Genomic DNA, 25557 nt, shown 5'->3' with positions numbered 1-25557 from the left:
TGGACAATATTATGTTATTCTGCTATTTTAACAATTTTGTTTATGTACAGTGGTGTGAAAAACTATTTGCCCCCTTCCTGATTTCTTATTCTTTTGCATGTTTGTCACACAAAATGTTTCTGATCATCAAACACATTTAACCATTAGTCAAATATAACACAAGTAAACACAAAATGCAGTTTTTAAATGATGGTGTTTATTATTTAGGGAGAAAAAAAATCCAAACCTACATGGCCCTGTGTGAAAAAGTAATTGCCCCCTTGTTAAAAAATAACCTAACTGTGGTGTATCACACCTGAGTTCAATTTCCGTAGCCACCCCAGGCCTGATTACTGCCACACCCTGTTTCAATCAAGAAATCACTTAAATAGGAGCTGCCTGACACAGGAAGTAGACCAAAAGCACCTCAAAAGCTAGACATCATGCCAAGATCCAAAGAAATTCAGGAACAAATGAGAACAGAAGTAATTGAGATCTATCAGTCTGTTAAAGGTTATAAAGCCATTTCTAAAGCTTTGGACTCCAGCGAACCACAGTGAGAGCCATTATCCACAAATGGCAAAAACATGGTACAGTGGTGAACCTTCCCAGGAGTGGCCGGCCGACCAAAATTACCTCAAGAGCGCAGAGACGACTCATCCGAGAGGTCACAACAGACCCCAGGACAACGTCTAAAGAACTGCAGGCCTCACTTGCCTCAATTAAGGTCAGTGTTCACGACTCCACCATAAGAAAGAGACTGGGCAAAAACGGCCTGCATGGCAGATTTCCAAGACGCAAAACCACTGTTAAGCAAAAAGAACATTAGGGCTCGTCTCACATTTTGCTAAGAACATCTCAATGATTGCCAAGACTTTTGGGAAAATACCTTAGGGACTGATGAGTCAAAAGTTGAACTTTTTGGAAGGCAAGTGTCCCGTTACATCTGGCGTAAAAGGAACACAGCATTTCAGAAAAAGAACATCATACCAACAGTAAAATATGGTGGTGGTAGTGTGATGGTCTGGGGTTGTTTTTGCTGCTTCAGGACCCTGGAAGGCTTGCTGTGATAGATGGAACCATGAATTCTACTGTCTACCAAAAATCCTGAAGGAGAAATGTTCCGGCCATCTGTTCGTCAACTCAAGCTGAAGCGATCTTGGGTGCTGCAACAGGACAATGACCCAAAACCACCAGCAAATCCACCTCTGAAATGGCTGAAGAAAAACAAAATGAAGACTTTGGAGTGGCCTAGTCAAAGTCCCTGACCTGAATCAATTGAGATGATATTGGCATGACCTTAAAAAGGCGGTTCATGCTAGAAATCCTCAAATAAAGCTGAATACAACAATTTTGCAAAGATGAGTGGGCCAAATTCCTCCAGAGCGCTGTAAAAGGACTCATTGTAAGTTATCGCAAACGCTTGATTGCAGTTATTGCTGCTAAGGGTGGCCCAACCAGTTATTAGGTTCAGGGGGCAATTACTTTTTCACACAGGGCATATAGGTTTGGATTTTTATTTCTCCCTAATAATAAAAAACCACCATTTACAAACTGCATTTTGTGTTTACTTGTGTTATATTTGACTAATGGTTAAATGTGTTTGATGATCAGAAACATTTTGTGTGACAAACATGCAAAAGAATAAGAAATCAGGAAGGGGGCAAATAGTTTTTCACACCACTGTATGTAAGAAGTCACAGGATTATTACCTCCCACCATCTGCACAGTGTAAGTGTTTAAAAACCTTAATATGGGTGTTAGAATGCAGGAAGCACTTTCCATTTTATGTTGCAAGGGCATAGTAAACATCAGTTTGGTGCCACTATAAAATATGCAGTGCCTATGTCTGTAACATGGGTCCCAGAGCAGGAATCAGACATGAAAGGTGTGCCAGTGTGTGACTAGGCATGGTTTTACTCAGTTAATCTACCAATCAGCCCACACAAACATAAACTCTGTGACCAAACTAGAAATATAATCTCATCCTGTAACAAAATATTTTTCATAATACTAATTGGATATTTAATATACAGATTTCTGTTTCTATATACTCCGCAGTATCTGTGCTGAATCTGTTTCTACTGGTTGCAATAACAGACAGATACATGCTCAGGCAGTGCTAGGAAGTAATATATGTGCATAATAAGGCAACTATAAGTTGTGAAATAATGCAAATGAATAAAATTTTGAATGGTAGGAATATGTTTTGGTAATATAGAGTGGAAGAAAAATCAACTTCTTAGAAAGAATATTGGTAAGATTCCTCACAAAAAGCCTGTGCAAGTTATCTATTTTTTTCTTTTTAAAAGAAGTTATTCACCATCTGGTGGTTGTTTTTACAACTGCAGGGACTGTGAGAAAGGCCACTCAAAAAAATAAGACCACAATGACTTGGAGGGGCTATTAGGCAATGAGTCAAGAAGAAACAAGGAACAATTGAACTACTGTGTGACGGCATGCCATTCCTATGGTTTTAACTGTAGCAACCTGAACATACCCAGGTTTTAAAATATTTAGATAAATATGAAAATGTAAAATGAGAAGGATGGGTGCATTCTGTCTGTTATTTGTGAAAATCATAATTAAATTCTGCGATGTGAACAAGCAGAAGGAAACCAGGAAGCATGCTGCAAAGGATCAGTTAAATCTGATAGTAAATAGCCAGCTCTATACATTTTAAATTAGATTTCAGTATTTACAGTATATATCTTATATACTTTTTATGAGGGTTAGCAAAAGTAAATACCGTATTTGCTCGTTTTTTGTTCTATTATTGCTTAGTGTCATAAATTAATAGGTCTCAGTGTAAGCATTTATTGGTACCTTTCCAAGCAGGGACTTTGCCAGGACTGTCCTGAATGCTTACTTTTTGAAAGTCAGCAGTGGGGGAGTGGAAGCACAAAGCAGCTGAGTGTGTAGGTACAAGCCTGTAATTCTTCCGTCCTCTTTTTATACTGGGAGGAATAGTCACTCTTTAGGAGAGACTGCAAACCTACCTTTTCATGCATTCCTGGTGCTGCTGCAGAAGGGTGAGAGATTTGTTAATCTAACAATAAGTGCTTATCTTGAGGCTGATTGATGTATAACATTAAATGTTGATATCTTCAGCACATTAAATTTTATTGAAGTTTTAAAGCAATGCAGGATTTCCAGTCTCAAAGATTTTTTTAAATGTTTTTACATTAAAATGATATAGTAATCCCTAGTACATGTAGTCGTGATGAGTAATTAGAGTGTAACACAGCGCTGTTTCCATGACTTCAATTATTTGAGTCAGTCTTGTTATTTGGGAAATCTATGGCAAAACCTCTATTTGTCTTCAGATGTGTCTCTTTGTCTCTAATAATTTTCTACATTCAATTGGCAGTTGATTGACTCTATCTGTAGTTTACATGTAATTACCTGCTTAATCAGTGACAACTTCTTATTTTTAACACGTGGGAAAGTATGAAGTATATGTGTGTGCTTAGTTCAGCAGGGTCAAGGGCAAGACTAAAGATCTTACATTACATTGAATGTGACATTATAGATATACGTGTCATTGTATCAGCAGCAGTCCTGATAGCATTTTAATGCTTGACTAGATCGCAAGCAATATCCAGCTAATGGCAGTTCTGTAAACAGAAACGGACTTATTGTCAAAGTTACCGCTACAGGCTGAGTTACAGCCACACAAATGTAGCAAGAACAATACTCAGCATAAAATAAAGTAACTTTGCATGATTCAGGTATGGAAGCTGATGACCTGGCAAAGTTACTCAAAAGCTGAAATAATGCTCTAATTTGGACTTTTCAGTGTTGGTTCCTTTAATGTGTGTGTGTTTGTTTATATGTTCTTCCCCTGTTAATAACCCCTAACTGTCAAGGTAGTCTAACGGTTAGCCTTGAATATTTGCATTTAATTCATGTGGACAGTAGGTTCAGTGGGTTGATTTATTTCTGCTTCCATTTACATTTTTTTAACCATTTATGTATTGCATGCTTCATTTTTACTGATGTTTGTAGGTATAAACCCCTATGATGCTGAATTCACTTACTATATGTGTCTTATCAGTGCTTGGAGTATTGCATCATTAGCAAGTTAGCGGAGAGAGGGGGGAATTGTAATATTATGAATTTATTTTGTTCAAAATATAATGGTCATCTAAAGTGGAACCCTTCAATACAAACTGTAAAGTGTGTACAAATCACACCTGTTTGTAAATTAGTCTGATTCATATACTGTATATGCTCTAAAATATACAATATGTCTGGATAATATGCAACCATAATGGAAAACTATTTTGAATACAATCCTTGTTGTTTCTTACAGTTAAGTTGATATACTGACTTAATATGGCACTTGGTGGTTTATATTTTTTTGAATTTATTTACATGTCTACTTTACCTTTATACTGCCTTCACTAAAATAAATAGAAGAATACTGTCAATAAGGATCAATGACTTAACTTTACCTAATATACAAAATACTTCATTTAAGCTGTATATATGATCATTCCATATTCTTTCACAATATTGCAGGCATCTAACCACCAACTAATTTTACACAACTAGTGAAGAAAAACAGACATAAAATTATTCAGCGTGGTTGAGGAGTTAATAGACACAATTTCATGTGGTACTGTATTTCCCTAGTAAGGCAGTTGAAGTTTTACTCAGTAATTATTAGAAAGCAATGTAAAACCATTAGTTAAGTTCGAATTTAGCTGTTGCAGAAAAGCACAATTAATAATTAATATTTTGTTGGCAACAATTATTCTTTCCTTTCTAGATATAGAACGTTATGTCCTTAATCCCCATCATTAACCCTTTGTTAAGAGTCAGGTGCCTTGATGCCTCTCATCTATCTTTGCTTATGTTCCACATCATCCTTTTCAAAGTCCCCCCTGAGGCACTGTCTTTTCCTTAGCCTTCACCAGAATTCTCTGTAAAATCACCCTTGTTTTTTCTTATCACATGCCCCCATACAATCTTAATCTAACTTCTTTAATTTCCCCACTAATCTTTGCCAGTCCTGCCTTTCTCCTAACTTCCTCATTCTCTACCTCAGTGAAACACCCAAAGTCCACCTTAGCATTCTAACTGTTGTTAGTTCAAGTTTACCTAATTCTGTTTGCTTGTTGCCCATGTGTCTGTAGTGTATATAATCACTAGCTGCATTACTGTTAAATTAGTCTTTACCTTAATTTTGCTTAGCATCTATTTATTCCATATAACCTATCATTTTCTGCTGCACTTATTCTCTCACCTGTTTTCACTTTAAAGACAACCTCTTGGATGTTAACTGACCCCAGGTATTGAAACGTTCCTACCGTTTTAAGATCTAAGTTTGCAAGATCTTGCCTTAACAATCTCTCCTCTCTCATCCTGCTACTAATAATGACCTCTGATTTTCCAGCATTTAATTTCAATCCTCCCTGTTCCAAGACTTCCTATCATTCGGTTATACCCTTCTGCAATTCGTCCTCTGGTAATACTAAGATCACAATATAATATACTAGCAAAATACCCGCGCTTTGCAGCGGAGAAGTAGTGTGTTAAAGAGGTTATGTAAACATATATATACATAAACATATATACTTATATATACATATCTACATATACACATCTACATATATACATATACACATCCACATATATATACATATATCAACATATATATACACATACATATACACACATACATACATACACACACACATATATATATATATATATATACACATACAGACACATATATATACATATACATATATACACATCTATCTATCTATCTATCTATCTATCTATCTATCTATCTATCTATCTATCTATCTATCTATCTATCTATCTATCTATCTATCTATCTATCTATCTATCTATCTATCTATCTATCTATCTATCTATCTATCTATCTATCTATCTATCTATCTATCTATCTATCTATCTATCTATCTATCTACCTATCTATCTATCTATCTATCTATCTATCCCCGTGGTTTGCAGCGGCGAAGTACTGCTTTTAAAATTTTTATTAAGAAGAAAACCTTTTTAAATTGAGTGAAAATATACCAATAACAATTTGTTAAGGATCTGGTTTTTTGTGAAGCTGACTTCACACAGGCCTCTCCGCTGTTTTAATAAACGAACGTCATATAAGGTCTTCCTTTTTCGTTGCTTTGCCAACGAAAGCAGCCTTTTTATTTAATCCTGTTTTTACGATTCTTCTGTTTGTATATGACTTTGTCAGTTCAGCACTCCGGTTGTAATATGACCAAGCTGTGCAAGCACTCACTCTTGAGAATGCAAACGTATAGTTGTACAGGAGAAAAGCAATCTTGCCTGAAATCAATGGCAACCTTTTGTAGGTCCATGAACTTAATTTAAACTTTAGGTTTACATGGTGCTTTCTTTCCGAAGTACCTGCACTCATGAATATGTGTATATGCGTCAGTCCGCTCTATTATCCCCGCGGTTCGCACCGGTGAAGTCTGCTTTTAAATTTTTATTAAGAAGAAAAGAAAACCTTTTAAAATTGAGGGAAATATACCAATAACAGTTTGTTAAGGATCTGTTTTTTTTGTGAAGCTGCCTTCACTCGAGTGATCACTTCGAGCTTTAAGCCTGAGAAATCACCCCGTAAATGCAAACGTTTAATTGCACATCTGTTAATATGTATGCTTACAAAGTATTAAAAGACACTCAACAATTACACAATATTAAAAGACACTCAACAATTAACGTCATTACCTTCGTTCCCGCGTTTGACTGTGCTGTAAATCTCTTCCTTGTTTTCACTTCACGTGATTACGTAGGAGGGTAATACGTGATGACGCGATATGTGACTCCGCCCTCCTCCATTAGAGTATATGGGACAAAAAAACAGGTTCCAGTTATGACCATTACGCGTAGAATTTCGAAATGAAACCTGCCTAACCTTTGTAAGTAAGCTGTAAGGAATGAGCCTGCCAAATTTCAGCCTTCTACCTACACGGGAAGTTGGAGAATTAGTGATGAGTGAGTCAGTCAGTGAGGGCTTTGCCTTTTATTAATTAGTATAGATGATGTTCTTGTATCATGACATAATGAAAGATAAAATATTTATTTATTATATATATATATATATATATATATAGAATTCTTTTCGCGTTTGAAACGGACCACGCGATATGGAAATTACGTATGTCCATTCAATATGGAAATTACGTATGGCCACAAAACATATTATAATACAGGAACTAATCACTTTGTTTGTGGACGCCATTTTTATATCATCTTTACGAATTGTTATTATTTGTGTCAGAGTTATTTTACTGATATTAAAAAGAAGTAAACACAAATACGCCGAGAAGTTTTATTTATTCGTCCACATGACTGTCGCGGAAACTGCCACATTGTAACTTTTTTTTAGTTGGCAGTACTTGATGGAAGAAGAGATGAAAAAATCAGCTTTGCGTCTTTCTAATTTTTAACTGCGCCGAGCTGTAAACAATGGGTCGGGCAGCGTCCTCTCTTCTTGCACTGTTTGTGACACTTCAAGTGCCCCGTCAGCTCCTGGGAGAGTGGAAATCTTTGCGAATGAGTGTAATCGGCGCCATCGAAGCAGGATTCTGTTTGTCACTTAAGGTGAGTTCGGGTCACTAAAACCCCACAACATTCAAGGTTGCTGTTGTGTTCAATTATTTTAAGAAGATGGAGAGTTTACATCTAATAAGATGTACAGACCTCTTCATGTAAAGTGTTGGACTTGGGAATTGTTTGGACCTTCTGCCCGTTAAGCACGGAAGGGCAGCGTCCACATTTGTCAGAATTATTTTTCTCTTAAATCACAGGCACATAGTGCAAGGTTGTCAGACAGAAATTTGGACGATCACATAGAAAATGTAATTTCTATACCACAGCGGTCGTGTAGTGCCTTTCAAAACGGATCTACTACCGACAGATGATCCAAATAACATTTTAGCTGCTTTTAGTAATACTTACCTGTTGTGTTATCCTGCCTTTAAAATGTAGTTTACCCCAAACCACTCCAGTAGTGCTCAATGTATCTTTACTTCTTAAAATGTTAATGTTTTACTGTTTAATAACTTATAGACTACATTTTATTTTTTTTTCCTTGCACTCAGTGAGCGAAGCCACTGGGTAATCAACTAGTATATATATATAAAATATTGCATAGTTTACTGTCAAATAATGCAAAGAGTGCACGGCACATGTTTCGCCCTCATTTTGGGCTCATCAGGCATACACACTCTACTGCTCACAGCATAAAGGGACTCCGTCTCTGACGCTGATATCCAAGGTTTGATCCCCGAGAGGGGAGCAGTAGAGTGTGTATGCCTGATGAGCCCAAAATGAGGGTGAAACACATGTTGCGTACTCTTTGCATTATTTGACAGTAAACTATGCAACATTCCATGATCTTCTTCTCGCAACTGAAGAGGGCACCGTGGCGGATGTTTGCCGAATGGCAGACCAACCACAAGCGTTACCTGGTAGGTAACCACCCACACAATTCAGGTCGGGACTCAGACTACGAATGCAATGAATATATATATATATATCTATTATATATATATATATATATATATATATAGGGCGGCACGGTGGCGCAGTAGGTAGCGCTGCTGCCTCGCAGTTGGGAGACCTGGGGACCTGGGTTCGCTTCTCGAGTCCTCCCTGCGTGGAGTTTGCATGTTCTCCCCGTGTCTGCGTGGGTTTCCTCTGGGCGCTCCGGTTTCCTCCCACAGTCCAAAGACATGCAGGTTAGGTGAATTGGCGATTCTAAATTGGCCCTAGTGTGTGCTTGGTGTGTTTGTGTGTGTCCTGCGGTTGGTTGGCACCCTGCCCAGGATTGGTTCCCTGCCTTGTGCCCTGTGTTGGCTGGGATTGGCTCCAGCAGACCCCCGTGACCCTGTGTTCGGATTCAGCGGGTTGGAAACTGGATGGATGGATGGATATATATATATATATATCTATATATATATATATATTATATATATATATATATATAAAATACAGTGGAACCTCGGGTCACGACTGTAATCCATTCCAAAACTCTGGTCGCAACCCAATTTGGTCGTGACCCGAAGTAATTTCCCCCATAGGATTATATGTAAATACAATTAATCCGTTCCGGACCGTACAAACTGTATGTAAATATATTTTTTTAAAAGATTTTTAATCACAAAAATAGTTAATTATACCATAGAATACACAGTGTAATAGTAAACTAAAAGTAAAAACATTGAATAACACTGAGAAAACCTTGAACAGAGAAAACTAACATTGCAAGAGTTCATGCTATAACCTTACGAACTGCTCGCTGTAAACACTTTTTTTTAAATGAGTTTTAAGCACAGGGAAAAAAACGAACATTTGAAAAATCCTTAATTTATACAAAAGCTAACCATAAACAACCAAGAAAACTAACCTTGCATGAGTCGAGTTCTGGCATGAAGGAAGTGAGGAGGAACTGGGTGGAGAAGAGATTACAGTTTTGAGGTAAAGTCTGTTACGATGCGGGTTTGCTGCATGCTCCCATCTCATTTCCGGGAGCCCTTAACCTCGTCACCGTCGGTAATGTTACTGATGAGCACGACAGTGAGGGCACTACAATAGAGCAAGGGGATGGTGCAAAAAGTGCCAAGTGCTTTTATTAAAATCAACAAAACAACAATCAAAAACAAAGTCCAAATTAAATAAAGTGCAGTGCTTTCAGAATCCTTCAATAAATAAATAATCCCATAAAAACAGAAGTGAAGTGGAGGTTAAAATCCAATAGAAAAAAGTCTTCATTAAATACAACGAGGTTAAAACAATGCTGGAAGCAGTCTCTTTAAAAACAAGCCAGGTGCATTCTTTAACTGGTGACCCCTGCTGCCTTCTCGGCCTTACGCGGCCAGCCGTCATCCTTCTGGTCACTCCAGCTCCTTGATCGCTCAGCTGGAGCGACCGCTTCTTTCTGCCCCACTGCTTAGGCTCACTGTCCAGCTGCCTGCTTGCGAGCACTCGCTCGCTCGCTCACACCGGTTCCTTCCACACTGCTTCCTGCTTACTTCCTCACTCCGCAACCTCCGTCTTTCTTTTCTTTTTCCGCCTTTTAGCTGCCTCGTGCTTCTATTTATGAAGAGAATGTGGCAGCTGTAGCGCAGCGATTATCTATTTAAAACTGGCCTCTAGACGTGAGCTGTGGACCAGCTATACCACAAAGTCCCTCTGCGCGATGCGGTCCAGATCTAATTATGCAGATCCAGATTGTCTGGATGACTTTGATTTATGCAGGGACGATTCCAATTCGGCGCGAAGACGATTCTTCATGTCGTCAATTCACACACTTCTCGATGGTCCGGGATTTTTCGGGTGATTTTCTATGTAATAAACTTATATAGCGTATGAAAATTGCATAATTAGATCTGGACCACCCTATATTGTACAGGGAGAGACTGAACACGTGTGTAAATCACCGGCGCGTACAAACCGGAAGGGAAACGAAATAGAGCACAAAGAGTTCACAGCGAATGCACAGGGAGAGACTGAACACGTGTGGAAATCATCAGCGCGTATGAACCGGAAGGGAAACTGGCTTGTTCGTCACCTGAGTGTGTGGTCGTGAACAGATGCAAAAGTTTGGCGAACTTTTTGGTCGTAACCCGATTTGTACGTGTTCAGAGACGTTCATGACCTGAGGTTCCACTATATATATATATATATATTTTAAACTATAAAGCCCCTGGTCAAAATGTCTTACCTATATCATTTTAGTTCTATTTTCAGTTGTTGTATATTTTTCTTTACATATTTTTTAATCTAATCTAATATTATCCACATATTAAATTAGAAAAACATTAACTAAAGAAATATTCACATATTTCCATTGACCTAAAATGTCAGTTGATTACAGTCTTCATAGATAAGATCCCTGAAAAATGTTATAAATTATACTTGTTGCTATCTTGTGAAAAAATGGCAAATGCCTCAAAAACTTTATTCAGTACAATAAAATCGTTTCTGCACATCAACAAAAAACATTTCCACAAAATTTTTTATTTTCTTTTATGTAAAAATAGTTTTGCCATGTAATTATTACTAACAAACATTTTCATTTTGCAATTTTCATTACTCAGAGTATTCATTTTTATAAATAAATAAATAAATATATATATATATATATATATATATATATATATATATATATATATATATATATATATATATATATAATATAATATTGTGGCCGGGGCCCATGCAGCATATGTTCCAGGGGAGCAAGGATGGGAAACCCAGTATCTCCCACTGGATGCTAGATGGCAGCGTCCCTGGGTTGCAGCGGTGCCTCGGACTCCCCCAGGTCTTCATGGTGGTTGTAGTGTTGTGCAGCCCTGTTGGAATCCACAGGTGCCTCCAGGGGGTACTGCAGCAGGAGCTGCTGGACCCTTCTAGGCATTGGTTTCGCCACACCCGGAAGTGCAGCCGGATGTTGGCAATTAAGCACCTGCAGCACTTCTAGGTGCCCAATAAAAGGAGCCAGCAACCACCACTCAGCGGCCAGAGTCGGGTGGAGGAGGACAAGGTTGCCTAGGAGGAGTGGTGGTGGAAGAAAGAGAGGAGTGTGGTGTTTTGGTGTGTTTGTTTTGCACTTGGGACTGTGTTGTGCCTGTGGGGATTACGGGGAAGACGTGCCCCACAGGTGAAAAAAAATAAAAGTTTGTGCCTCCAGTATGAATCTATATATATATATATATATATATATATAAAATGTGAATGTATGCTACCGTGTCAGAGAGAATCATGGATGTAGTCACTAGATTGTGTTGATGTGTGTGCTGGCCTCTGTGTTAATGCATTTATAGCCTCTAGTCATAATCTTTCCATGCAAACATCCTCTTCTGTTGTTTTATAATTTATTTTTTCAACTTTTTCTCTTGTTTTTCCTTTTTGGTTTTCTCGAATGATAGCTCCTTGCATAAGAATCCTGACCCCAGTACATGTCAATGTCAGAAGTGTTGTCCTTACCATGGGTGAAGTTTCCTTATCACTGACCCCTGCCTATTCAATATTGTCCTATAATACTCTTGACACTAAAAAGGCAAAGCCTTACAAAAGGCACTAAGTGATGGATGTTAAGGACAAATGGCAACATATTTCAGAGGACAGAGAGACCATCATTCCTGTGATGCTGTGAAAAATTGTGACTTATGGACAATATAAAGGCAATATGCTTCAGTGGCAGCTCTGTAGCTGTCAGCAAGTACATGCTGCAGACTTCTTCTTTCGGCTGTTCCCGTTAGGGGTTGCCACAGCAGATCATCTTTTTCCACACCAAAAGGCATTGTTTGAGATCAGTTGTTTAATTTCAGTTTATTTTTGGTCAAATCTCTCCAAGTCCATATGCATGGATTTTTGATGACTTTAGGATATCATTTTGCATCATTAAATTTAACCAATGTGATGTTTATATACAGTTTTTATATAATTTAGAATAATTAAATATTAGTTGTGTTAAAACAACAATATGGTCTTATCACTAATCATTGTTTGCTGCATTTATGCCAAGTCTACTGCTGCCTGCACAATGCACCCTTAATATTTGCCTTTTGTTGTGTGATAGGTTTGATAAAAATAAACGCATTAATTTAATATTGTGACAGATTCACACCTCATTCTCAGAGATTCAAACCCATGTCTGCTGGAAATCATTTCTGCCCATAATACTGGTTGTGCACCATATTCTGTAGTTGGATTCTTCAATAATGTGAGTGAGCTTATGCTTTTAAAATAATGTGAAGATCACTAGGAATACTTGATTCTTAATTTAATCCCCAGATACAATACACCATCTCTTTTGATCCCTGAGGAGAAATAGGAATTCCGTGTGTCATTAAGCCCCTTGAGATTTCTACTGCCAATTTGTGTGCTGTAGCAGAAACAAAACAATTAGTTATGACGATCTCTGGAGTGACTCAAACATTTGCAGTTTATATCCTTCATACATCAGAGGAGCCTTGCTAGCTCTAAATAAAAATGAGGAAAAACTGTGTACATGAATAGTATTCATATGGTTAAGTCTCAATTCCTATCCTTTTCATTTCTTCTTCAGCTGATGTAATATATTATGATAATCAAAAAGAATTGTTTTAGATAATTAGCTACTTGAATATGTAGTTATTTAAAGTGACAAGTATTTAAATATTCATCATCTGAAAATTATAGTATTTAAACTTTTCAAAGAAGTCTTTAATTAAGATAGTACGCAAAGTGTTTCTAAGGCACCTGTCCTTTATTGTGTACGTGTATCATTATTCAATGCCATACCTGTTAAGCTACATGTGGCCACATTCCCCTTAATAACTTTAAGAATGCGGTGCATGAAGTACTTGTTTCCACATGTTTTTGCAGTGTTGTTTATTTATTCTGCTTCATTCTCCTGTTTTCTGTAAAACACAGATCCCTAAAAAATGCATGAAACTTGTAATTCCACTCCAAGTTGGCAGATGCTGCTGTGCAATTCTCTTCATTGCTGAATACTTAGATGTAAAAGCGTATCTGTTGTGGCAGGAAAGGATGGTAGAGATTATAGCTCAGTTATGTTATGCCAAGGATGTTGAACAAGATGACGAAACTACTGCCTTGCATATGGCTTTTTAAGAGAAGTGGGGTCCTATTTTGAATTATACACATATGACTCCAGTGTTCTTTCTGTTAAATGTAGAATTTACTGGGTAGTATTTCTAGCGTGAACGGCTGCATTTTAATGGCAAAAAATACGTGCACAAATATAATAACGGCTTTGAGATCAGTCAGTCCTCAAGTACATGGAATTATATGGAAAAGATCATTCATAAGTATGCTGAAACTTTCTGCCTGATGAGAACAAAAATCTCCTTCGAGTTTGTTCAAAATAGCCTTTACAGTACATAATGCTTCCAATATTTTTTGTACTTATAGCTACCCTGTGTGTTTAATACACTGCACATCTGATAGAAAAGAACTAAGCCTTTGAAAATGAAGGTACCTACTTACATAATTAGACTTATCAGTCCACATACATAGGGCAAGAGATAGTCATTTATGTTAATCAAACTGTTGCAAAAACAAATCTACATCTCTTTTTCATTACACACCAGTGCAAATGAGATTATTTATTGTTATGTCAGGCACAGTTTCTTTTTCATGATGTAACATAACCAGTTACTTAAATAAAGCTCCTTCAGAACCCAAAATGTTTCTGCATTTCAGGTGCAGAATGAAGTGTTAAGACTGAGAGAGCATATTTTGAGAGTTTAGAATGTATTTAAATGTAGTATCTGCATGAGTGCACATTGGTTTTTTTGAATTCACTCCATAAATCAGCATTCAGCGTGTGAGAAAGAATGGGGTGTTAGAGAGATGAGAAACATTAGTGTGCCTGCTTACAGCTGGATATTTTGGGGGTGGGGGGGAAGGGTGATCCTGCAAAACAGCCAGCATCTTGCAAAAAAAAAAAAAAGAAAAATCCATATTTGCTATGTTTGATTCCATGGTCAGCTGTTGACAAATTAATAAAGTTTGGTTAATAATTAATTGTTAATTGTATTAATCTGCAAGTTGATCACAGAGCTAAAAAACTAAAATTTCCAGTGATACAATTCCAGTGCTTTAATAAACTCTTTCTAAAATGATGCTGCTGCAATGATGCTCTGTCTGTCTCAGTGTTGTAACATCATTGTGCTATGCACTGTATTAATGTGTTTGGAGTTTACATTATAACTCTGAAATTAGGCATAGTATTACAAGTGGACCCTTGACTTACGAACTCAATTCATTCGCGAGGGCTGGTTGTAAGTCAAGACTATTTTTCCCATAAGAAATAATGGAAATGCCATTATTGTGTTCCCAACCTCCTACAGCAACACTTACTTAACTTTTTTTAATAAAAAAAGCGTTGTATAATGTGCATAGTTTACCAAAAACACCAATAATTTTTCTAATGTACTAACCAAAAAGTTATAAAAAGTGCCTAGCCTACCAGAAACAACAATTTCATACTGTACTCACCATTTAAGTTGACATCTTTGGCTTGCAGGAAGGAAGGAGGAGCAGAGTGAAATGGAAGGTGGTTATTGTTTGGAAGGAGTTTCCTTATACAAATCTTTTCTTTGTAAAATTGTAGAGATGGTGGATTTCAACATGCTGTACATATTAGCGAGATCGGTCACATGAACGCCACTCTCATATTTCCACACAAATTCCTTCTTCGTTTCGATTGTGATCGCTTTCTTTACCTTCGTTACCTTCGCTTCCTTCCTTAGCAATTATCGAAATAAATTATATAAATTACTGCACTGACCGAAATTACGTCCACAAACACGTGTATCTGGGCTCTGACTGACGCTTACAAACACTCTCGGCTGTTTGTTTACAATTGCACAAGTGGATACACGTGACCGCATTCGGGTCGTAACGCAAGATGTTGGTCGTAATTCAAAACAAAAATTTTGGTCATAAAGCAATTTGTTCACATGTCAGGCCGGTTGTATATCAAGGGTCAACTGTAAATGTCTTTTGCAATATTGTAATACTTCTTTTCTTTTTCTACGTAGGTGCTTGGTTGGATTTTTTATTTTCTCCTGCTATCATCACATCTTCAGCCAGTTCACTCTTACTGTCTATAAGGTATGAAAATGTTCGTCAGATGATTTAAACAAACAAAACAAAAATTTAAAGTAATACTCCGTCTTATTACAAGAATAAAATTACCATCATTAATATGGAAATGATATACAGTATAATACATATCAAATATGTAATCTCTTCCTTTGTTGCTTTTTATTCTTTCTCCAACGTTCTCACAGAGATGTTGCTTTTCTCCAGTTTCAAGCAGTGTTATATATGTAAAGTCTCTCATAGGTTTATTTTATGGTCACTCTTCATTTTCTAAATATTGTGTATACAGTTATATCAAACTTAATCTATAATTATTCATATAAAGCTTTATACAACCAAAGTTAAACAATTTTGATTTTAAATTGCTTGCATTAAAAAAAAAAAAAGATTTTAGTCATTGCTATTTGTACCCTTGCTGCTTCTCCGTGTGCACTTAAACTACTTTATACTTGTTGAAATAGTCCACAAACTAACCAGTGGACATATTTCTAAATACATTTGTGCTTCCATCTATCCATCCATCCATCCATTTTCCAACCCTCTATATCCTAACTACAAGGTCACGGGGGTCTGCTGGAGCCAATCCCAGCCAACACAGGGCGCAAGGCAGGAAACAAACCCTGGGCAGGGTGCCAGCCCACCGCAGGGACATTTGTGCTTCTCTTGTTCAAAGTCCATATGGTGTTGGCTCAGTCTGCTCTAATGAAGTGCCAGTACCTGATTAACTTTTGTACTCTTCTGTGTGTCTGTCTTATGCTTGAAATGGATACCCCTAAAGGTGTTAATCAGTCCTCTTCTCATCATAGGTGCTTTGTATAGATAACTTAAGATGTCTTCAGTTTTGATGAACAAGTATGATGTTGGAGACTATTAACAAAGTTTGTTGCTCCTTATTCTACCTAGTGACCTTCATAGTGAATAAAATTAGAAAACCTTTTCTTTTAGTGTGTAGGGGAACATAAAGGAATGTACCATGGGGTGAAATTAGTATTGGAAACATTATGGATTGGATTGCATGCCTTATTTTTATTAGGTGAAAGCTCTTGCTATAAAGGACATACTAAGTATTTTAAACCATTTTCATTTTTTTTAAAACATACTTTGAAGTCCATATTAGGCTAGACTGGCTCTTATACATTATTTAAACCTTTTCAAAGAATGTAGTGGAATGAAGGGTTGTTTGTCAACTAATAAACACATTACTGTTATACATTTTAAAAGTACAAAATTTAAAACGTATATATATATATATATATATATATATATATATATATATATATATATATATATATATATATATATATATATATATACAGTGGAACCTCTAGATACGAGTTTAATTCGTTCCAGCACTGAGCTTGTATAGCGAATTTCTCGTATCTAGAACAAACTTCCCCATTGAAAATAATGGAAATCCAGTTAATCCGTTCCGCACCCCAAATATATTAACATAAAAATCAATTTTCCTAACAAATAACACTGATAAATTATATATACTGTAGTCTACCTTTAATAGATAACACTGGTAAATATAACTGATTATTAAAAGAATCAAAACAGGTGTCCAAAGTGCAGTAGAGCATTCAATAAATCTTTAAATAAATAATCCTTAAAACAGTTGTGAAGTGGAGGTTTAAAATACACAAGAATAACAATCCTTTAACACGAGGTTAAAACGTCAAAAGGATGCAGTCTTTAAAAAACAGATGACAATCCCCGGTGCTTCTTCTCTGTTAGCGTCTCACCTGCGGGCTCTGCAACAGGCGAGACACTCTTAATGCAGCTGACCTTCTCTACACCGTCCTGCTTCAGCTGTTTGGCTCGCCTGTTCGGCTCACTGTTCAGCTACACGCCAGCCTGCACTTGCTTGCTCTCCCGCACCGACTTCCTCTGCCTGCCTGCCTGCCTGCACCTCCGTTCTCTCTCCTCTCTTTTCTTTTACTTCTTCTCCCCCTTAACCGGCTCGCGCTTCTCTATATATGCGGGGAGGACATGGCAGCTGCAGCCCATCAGCCACAGGAACAATCATGGACATGGGCAGTTTCCCACCTGTGCACTTAAGTGAGAAACGCAGACACCGCAGATCGCGGCTCGCAACTGCTACCATGCCCCCTCGCTAAGCCGCGAGCTATACCCACAGCCTGGCTCGTAGCTCGTTACGCGAGCCAATGCTCGCATTTAGATCTGAATTTTTCGCTCATACTTTCCTCGTATTTTGAATTTCTCGTATACAGAGGTGATTGTATCTCGAGGTTCCACTGTATATACAGTATATAAAGAGATAGAAATGTTACATGAAGACAAAGATTTTCACTATTCTAAAGTTTGAGTCTCAAATTTGCAAACCTTGAAAGTAAAGATAGCATTTGCTGCTGCTAAGTGAATAATGAAGACAAGTTCTGCATGTGTGTGCTTTTTAAAGACACTTGTGATAGTGTGGTTTATGAAAAGTGTTATAGAATGAAAGTTGATTTTTATATACTTCTGTAAATCAATGTCTCCCTCATGAAGAAAAAATTACATTGTGTTAACTCTTTGAATAAGTAGTCTATAGCATTTGTTCCTTTTCTTGCCTAAGTAATAAAATGTAATGTAGATTTTAGTTTATTTAAAATGCATGATTTAATATAAAATATTTTGAGTTGTTTGCATTTCTTCTTCTTTTAACTTCACTCTCCCCAAGCCTCCTCAGTACAAGTTTAGGATAAGAAGCTCGGAAAGTTTCTTTATTTTTAATCTAACAGAATGTGGTATACATACAATGTTAAATGAGGCAAAGGGTAGAACTCTGAATTAGTAATACTTCAAGGCCAAAATTACTGTCAAATACTCCATTCTCTGAAAAAATGTAATAATTCCCTTCTTCTTTTTCCAGATATTGCAGAAAGTACTTCAGAGCTCATCTTTCTTGTTGCATAATGTGAAAAGGTCTGTGCTAGAGCAGACTTATTGACTCTTGAGAACACAGAATAGTATATTACTTTTTTTACTTCTAGAATAAAAATGTTTCATCATGGGTAACTAAGCTAAAATAGTTTCTCAAAAGCAGGGCCACTGTCGGAGATTTTTTGTCTCATTTAAGAATATCATATTGAAAAAGAGACCAAACTAACCCTGTACAACAACCACAGCCCCAAATCAATGCAAAATAAAATATAATAACATCACCATAATTTCAGTTACTACCATAACTAGCTACTCTTTGTATATTAATAAACTGGGTGGCAACTTTTATACCAAAGGCCGAAACTGTTGTCATTAGCTCCTGGACCATGGTTATCTCAGTGTTAAGCTAAGTAAAAATATCTGTCGTCATAATGCTGCTCATTTCCTTCAGCTGGGAGTTTGGTGGTGGGAGGTAGGTGCTGAAAAGGTTCCTGAAGCTACATCTTTGCATGATATAGAAACAGAACTGATTTAGCCAGGTGCATGAACAAATTTACCTCACCAATACTCTTACAGAGAAGCATTTTCTACTTACTGTGATACAGCCCATTCCTTGTGAATTACTTAATAATAAGCATTGGCCTAAATGGCTTATTTGAACTGGCTTCTAATAATATTTTTTGATATTTTGTTTGTTGGAGTAGGTTTAACGATCTTGTAAACCCACTTGTTTGAACAACATATGGAGAATACACTAACATTAATAAACTAACCTATCTTTAAGGAAATTTGCGTTACCAACTGTAACCCTCTATGCTTTCTTTCAGGCTTTTCTGTAGTACTAGGGTGTATATGGATGTAATGAGAAGTCAAGTAAAATTACACCTTTTATTGGAAGAGAGGTGAAAAAGAGAGTGCAGGCAGGGTGGAATGGGTGGAGAACAGTGTCAGGAGTAATTTGTGACAGACGGGTATTGGCAAGAGTGAAAGAGAAGGTCTACAGGACGTTAGTGAGACCAGCTATGTTATATGGGGTGGAGACGGTGACACTGACCAGAAAGCAGGAGACAGAGCTGGAGGTAGCAGAGTTGAAGATGCTAAGATTTGCATTGTGTGTGACGAGGATGGACAGGATTAGAAATGAGTACATTAGAGGGTCAGCTCAAGTTGGACGGTTGGGAGACAATGTCAGAGAGGTGAGATTGCGTTGGTTTGGACATGTGCAGGGGAGAGATGCTGGGTATATTGGGAGAAGGATGCTAAGGATAGAGCTGCCAGGTAAGTGGAAAAGAGGAAGGCCTAAGAGAAGGTTTATGGATGTGGTGAGAGAGGACAAGCGAGTGTTGGGTGTGACAGAGCAAGATGCAAAGGACAGAAAGAAATAGAAGAAGAAGAAGGGCTATAAAAAAATGACAATATGTTAATTTCTTCAGGCAAGATGTAAGAGGCTTTTCTGTTTTGTTTTTTTTTTCTTTTCTTGAATCCTGACTTTGGCCCTGACATTTCAATTTATGCAAAATGAAAATGCATCTAACATGGGCTATCAAGTGTGTGGATTACCATGCTATGGTTCAGGTTTCTGTAGACCAGGCTGAAACATTTATGGATAAAGAGGGAGGAAAATATAATTAAGAGATTGCCTGAATGGCAACATTTGGAGAAAAAAACCCAAAATCAAGCAAACATCGTAACCATTAGTTTCTAGATCGTATGCTTTGTTTTCAATGAAATTTCATTAACTGGTCAATAAAAACTGCTAAATGTATTATGCTCCAATGTTTTTGAGAGCCCCTATCAGTCAACCCTCCCCCATAGCCCCCATTCTTTACGACATACATACTCGTAAGCCATAGCTATTGGGGAAAAAATACACAAGTTATTTATTGTAGTAAATAATGGTGTGCATCATCATTCTGGTGTTTTTTTTCATTTGAAAGAAGCCTGGATTATTTCACCTTATACAATTTCTTATATTAGAAATTTGTTAATTTTTGCATACTCGTTAGGGTCAGAGTGCAGGTTAAGGGCCTTGTTCAAGGGCCCAGCAGAGTAGGATCTCTTTTGACAGTGACAGGAATTCGAACCAGCAATCTTCCGTATACCAGTGCAGATCCTTCATATATTTGATATGTTTCATCAGTTGCATGTTGTCCAACAAGACCTGTGGCTATGGTGTTAAAGTCATGGAAATTTAATTTATCTTTCTTCTAGTCTTGTATTAGGGCTGGGCGATTTGGCCTAAAATCAAAATCTCGATTAATTGAACATTTTAACTCGATTACGATTAATGAACGATTATTTTATTTATTTATTTATTTATTTATTTATTTTTTGCCCTCATAGTTCACTGACAAGTTTTGTACAGTAAATATGCTAACATATTACAAGTGAGAGATTTTTGAATGAAGGGTGCATTACTTGATTTTAAAATAATTGAAGGAAACACACTATCTTCTATCTGTGATTATTTATTGAACATCAATGTTGAACAACTGAAATTAAAGCACACATTGCCTAAAACGAACAGTCACTTTGTTCTTATAAAAAAAGTAAAAATAAATAACTTGCACTTTTGGAAACAAAATAAATTATTTTCAATGTTTTTCTTATTAAAAGTAGAAAATAAACAGTATCTCTTCTAAATAAAATAACTCTTATATATCCTGTAAATAATATTTTAAACAGTGCATTTCTTGCATCTTCTGTAAACAAATATTTTAATGTTGTAATGAAAATAGAACTCTCTAAACACTGTTGCATGAGGTGATCTTAGCGATCTTGTCATGTCACTATATTAACATGAATTTACTCTAAGTTCTTACTAAGAAACACGAGCATGTTAACCTTTTCAGGTTTCAGGCAGGACCTGAGGCATGTAACAATGTTTCCGCCCGAACTGAAAACCCGCTCTGATGGGGAGCTAGTAGCTGGTATGCAGAGATACTTTTTTGCCACCTTACTTAGAGTGGGAAAGTGTACATGATGCTTCCTCCACCGGTCCAGTGGATTTGCCTCACTATCCAGCATGGGGGACACCAAATAGCTGCTTATCTCTGCTTCTAGCGATTGCTGAAGTGACAGAGTGGGTGTAGCTGAACTTGCTGAAGGTGTTGCCTCACTCCCTTTAAAAAAGCTTCCTAATGACCTCTTTTGCTTTTATGCCATTATATTTAATTAAGCTGACGTGTACTTACCAATTGCAAGGTGTAGGCGGTGTCCAAAACACTGCTGCCGTAACCATCCATTAAGCACAGCAGCTTTGACAACATTAGCACCGTTGTCTGTTGTAATGGCTGAAAGTTTTTCTTCCGCGAGGTCAACATTCAGAAAGCATATCTTTCAGACCTTGCGCAATCATATCTGCCGTGTGATTGGCTGGAAAATATGCCGTCTCAAGGCATCTCTGGCGCAGCTTCCAATCATTGTCAATGTAGTGCAAAGTAAGGCTCAAGAATGGGTCCATCGTCCTACTTGACCAGAGATCAGATGTGGCTGCAAAGTGTTGAACATTTTTCAGTTCAGCAGCTACATTTTTACAACATGTCTTGTACATGTCTGGCAGCGCAGTTTTAGAAAAATGTGATCGCGATGGCACAGTGTATCTTCTGTCGAGAGTTTTAATGAGGTGTTTAAACCCGCTTTGCTCCACTGTAGCCAAGGGAGTCATATCCTTTGCGATGTAATAACAAATAGCGTCAGTTATTTCTTTCCATCTGCTTGAACTCTTCTCATACTGTGTGGCATTTGTGAACGCTTGTGTTATCGACATCTGCTTTGCGGAGGCACTTGTTGCTGGGCGCTTGTCAGTCTCTTTTTGTTTTTTTTAAGCCATGCGCTGTTCATATTCAGTAATGTGATTGTACTTCAAGTGTTGAAACAAATTGGTGGTGTTACCTTTGGGCGTCGAAACTGTTTTTCTACAGTGTCTACATCTGACTTCATTTTGTTCGATGTCATCCTTACTGAAGCCAAAATGTGTCCAAATGAGGGAGACTGCGTTTTTCTTTGGTACAAGCTGCTCTTGTTGCTCAGGTGTGTCAGTGTTTAAGCTCTCCATGCTCGACATGTCGGCGGAATAACGTAACATAACGGAGCGGGGTCACATGACTCCACACGCGGTAGTGTTTTTAAAGGGAAAGTAATCGAAATAATCAACCTGGAAAAATTTGATCGATTATAGGTTCTGAATGTCGATTTCGATTACTTTTCGATTAATTGCCCAGCCCTATCTTGTATGCAGGCAGCCCTTTGTTGTTAAATATGCAAATTTTGCTGATAAGTGAATCTGGCAATATTATCAATATGATCAGTTATGTTAGGTAGAATGCCTAGAGGGGGTGGGCGGTCTCGTGGCCTGGAGCCCCTGCAAATTTTATTTTTTTTCTCCAGCCGTCTGGAGTTTTTTTTGGTTTTTCTGTCCTCCCTGGCCAGTGGACCTTACTTTTATTCTATGTTAATTAGTGTTCCTTTATTTTAGTTCTTATTTATTTTGTCTTTTTTCTCTTTCTTCATCATGTAAAGCACTTTGAGCTGCATTATTTGTATGAAAATGTGCTATATAAATAAATGTTGTTGTAGTTGTTATCAAGCTATTATGTAATTATTATTCCTGGGCTCATATATTTACAGGTAGAATGCTATTTCAATATAAACAGTTAACTGTATCTGAGATCATTTTACTAGTTTAAATTATGCAGAACCTTGCAGTGTTTTTCCATCATGCATACTGTTTAAAAGCTGGGAGTAGCAGTAATAGATTTTTTTCCACCCAATCCACATGCCCTTTACCTTTCTCCATTTTTTATATCATTAATCTACTTTCTTTTTCTCTCCTTCTCTTACAAATCTTATTATTTTATTACATTGCAGCAAATTTATCATTTCATCACTATTGGGGGTGGGTGGTGAATTGCATCTTGTTTCAGTGGGCTTTTACTTGTCATCCATTTTTTTTTTCTTAATACATTGGGGTATAATTGGGCCTTTTTGCTTTCTGTTGCAAGGAAGCAGTCATATGCTTTGTCTCTTAGCTGGCCTTCATCCTGGATTGGCTACACCAAAGGCTATTTTCTATACTTTGTGCCAGAGAGCTCACAACCTCATTCAGAATGATGGATCTTTCATTTAAACTGGAGCTGCCCTTGCACAGCTTCACATTAGATTTGAAATTAGAACTCTAGATGGTTTATTCCTTTAAGATTGTTATTATTAAATGGCTGTCCCCACAAGGTATTTGCTTCTTGATGCATTGTTTTCTGTGTAAAATGAGAAATGCTATGTTTTTGTGTTTAGGTTTTTGAAAGCAACATATAAGGATCTTTAATCTTTGCCAAGCAATAATTACATTTTATTGGAATGTCCACCTTTCTGCAAATTTACTACAGTGGCTGACATTTTCTTAAGTGTTTAAATAGATAGACTATTTATACCAGCTTGCTAAGTTATTAGTGCAGTCCCTGCCATTGTACTATCTGAACATTTGCCTTAATTCTGTTTATCTTTTGACAATCCACACCTCATTTCTACTGCTGTAGCAACCATTCATCTTCCATAGCTGCTAATGCTCAGCTGTAGGACAGGTGACCTTTTTAGAAATATTCACCTGACATTGTTGTTTGCCACATTGATGGGAGACAGATGTGCATTGTAGGGTCTTAACTTGCCCTAAGCAGTACAGGAATGCCTTATTAAGAGATCATTGTGATCTTTTTATAAATATTGTTTGAAACCCATATCAGAGAATCTACTTTTAGGAAATGTATTAGATGCAAAAAAAAAAAAAACCAAAACAACTGTTAGCTAAAGATTTTCAACTCTCAAAAACAGAAGATTAAAAGAACCATTTTCAACTCTGACATTTCTAAGAGGACTATACGATTAATACTAGTTCTGTGTTTTCAGTTTAAGTGGGGTGAAGTGAAACTAAGAACCATACAATGAGTAATTGGTATGTTTTATATGTGATAAAAATAATAATAAAGTGTTTCATTATTTATTTATTTATGAACACCTTTGGAGTGTTTGTCTGCATGTTTCATTTTACTTTTGTAGATTCAAAAGACAAACACCATTTTCCATCATGAAATGAACCTGAGACATATACCACAAGTATAGACAAGTATAGACTATAGTCCACTGTGATGTGTTTTCATTAAAGTGCCTTAATCACATTATTGCAGCCTTATGAACACTAAATCATTCAAATCCCCAAGTACTTGTGAAATTAATGAAAAAGATATAGGAAACAATAGATTCATCCTAATCCCAATTATGTGAACAGCTTTTTTTTTTCTCTATATGTACCTGTAAAGGTTAAATACCATGTGGTATATAGCAGTGGTCCTGGAATCATTTGCCATTCATTGAAGATAGCATGGTATATGAATCATAATCTTTCTAGTCCAAAAAACTTGTGAAGTTCTGAGTAGCAAACTCCCAGAACCCAACACATATACCTGTAATGAGAAGTGGAATCCTTACTGTGATTCTGGGAACAAAGGGCTAAAAAACATCTGGAGTCTCCATTCCACTATCCTCTGAAGATTTAGGAGAGTTATTCTTTGGTAACTAGAACAACTTTTTTTGGCTTTACCAACCAGTTTGGTCACTGCCTTAGGTGTTGCCTTCTTGACCTAGTGATATAGTACTTCTCAGTGTATTTCAAATACCTTTTATCTGCTCCTACACTTGCAAGAACTTTAGTAGGAAAGCATTGAGAAACATGCCTATTGATTTTGGTATGTGTTCTCACTCTCTTTCTCTCTCATAATCCTCCATATAGGATTTGTTTAGAAAATGACTCGCAGGTTTGCATGTAGAAGCATCGTTTTATGTCGCCTTTTTAAGCTGATTTTTTGATTTTGGTATGTGTTCTCACTCTCTCTTTCTCTCTCATAATCCTCTATATACCCCAAAATAATTATTTTTTGGTCGTGTACCATTTGATCCAGGTTTTGTTTAGAAAATGACTCGCAGGTTTGCATGTAGAAGCATCGTTTTATGTCACCTTTTTAAGATGATTTTTTTTTTTTTGCTTTTGTTTATCATTGAATTACTTAGTAGTTT

The 25557-nt window shown here is 36.9% G+C and overlaps 1 protein-coding gene across 3 annotated transcripts in view; it reads left to right on the top strand.

The window, feature by feature from the left end:
• adarb1b (adenosine deaminase RNA specific B1b) overlaps window positions 1-25557 on the top strand; it is a 362641-nt gene that overhangs the window by 101528 nt on the left and 235556 nt on the right. For all 3 annotated transcript variants that reach the window (XM_051931060.1, XM_028807309.2, XM_028807313.2), the window contains exon 2: window positions 15543-15615. The gene's annotated coding sequence lies outside the window, so the exon portion shown is untranslated. The remainder of the gene's footprint in view (window positions 1-15542; window positions 15616-25557) is intronic.

This window comes from Erpetoichthys calabaricus, chromosome 8, assembly GCF_900747795.2.
Source record: "Erpetoichthys calabaricus chromosome 8, fErpCal1.3, whole genome shotgun sequence".
NCBI classification, from domain to species: Eukaryota; Metazoa; Chordata; class Cladistia; order Polypteriformes; family Polypteridae; genus Erpetoichthys; species Erpetoichthys calabaricus.
Note: the sequence above shows the minus strand (reverse complement) of the source record. Positions and strands in the feature narration are given on the sequence as shown.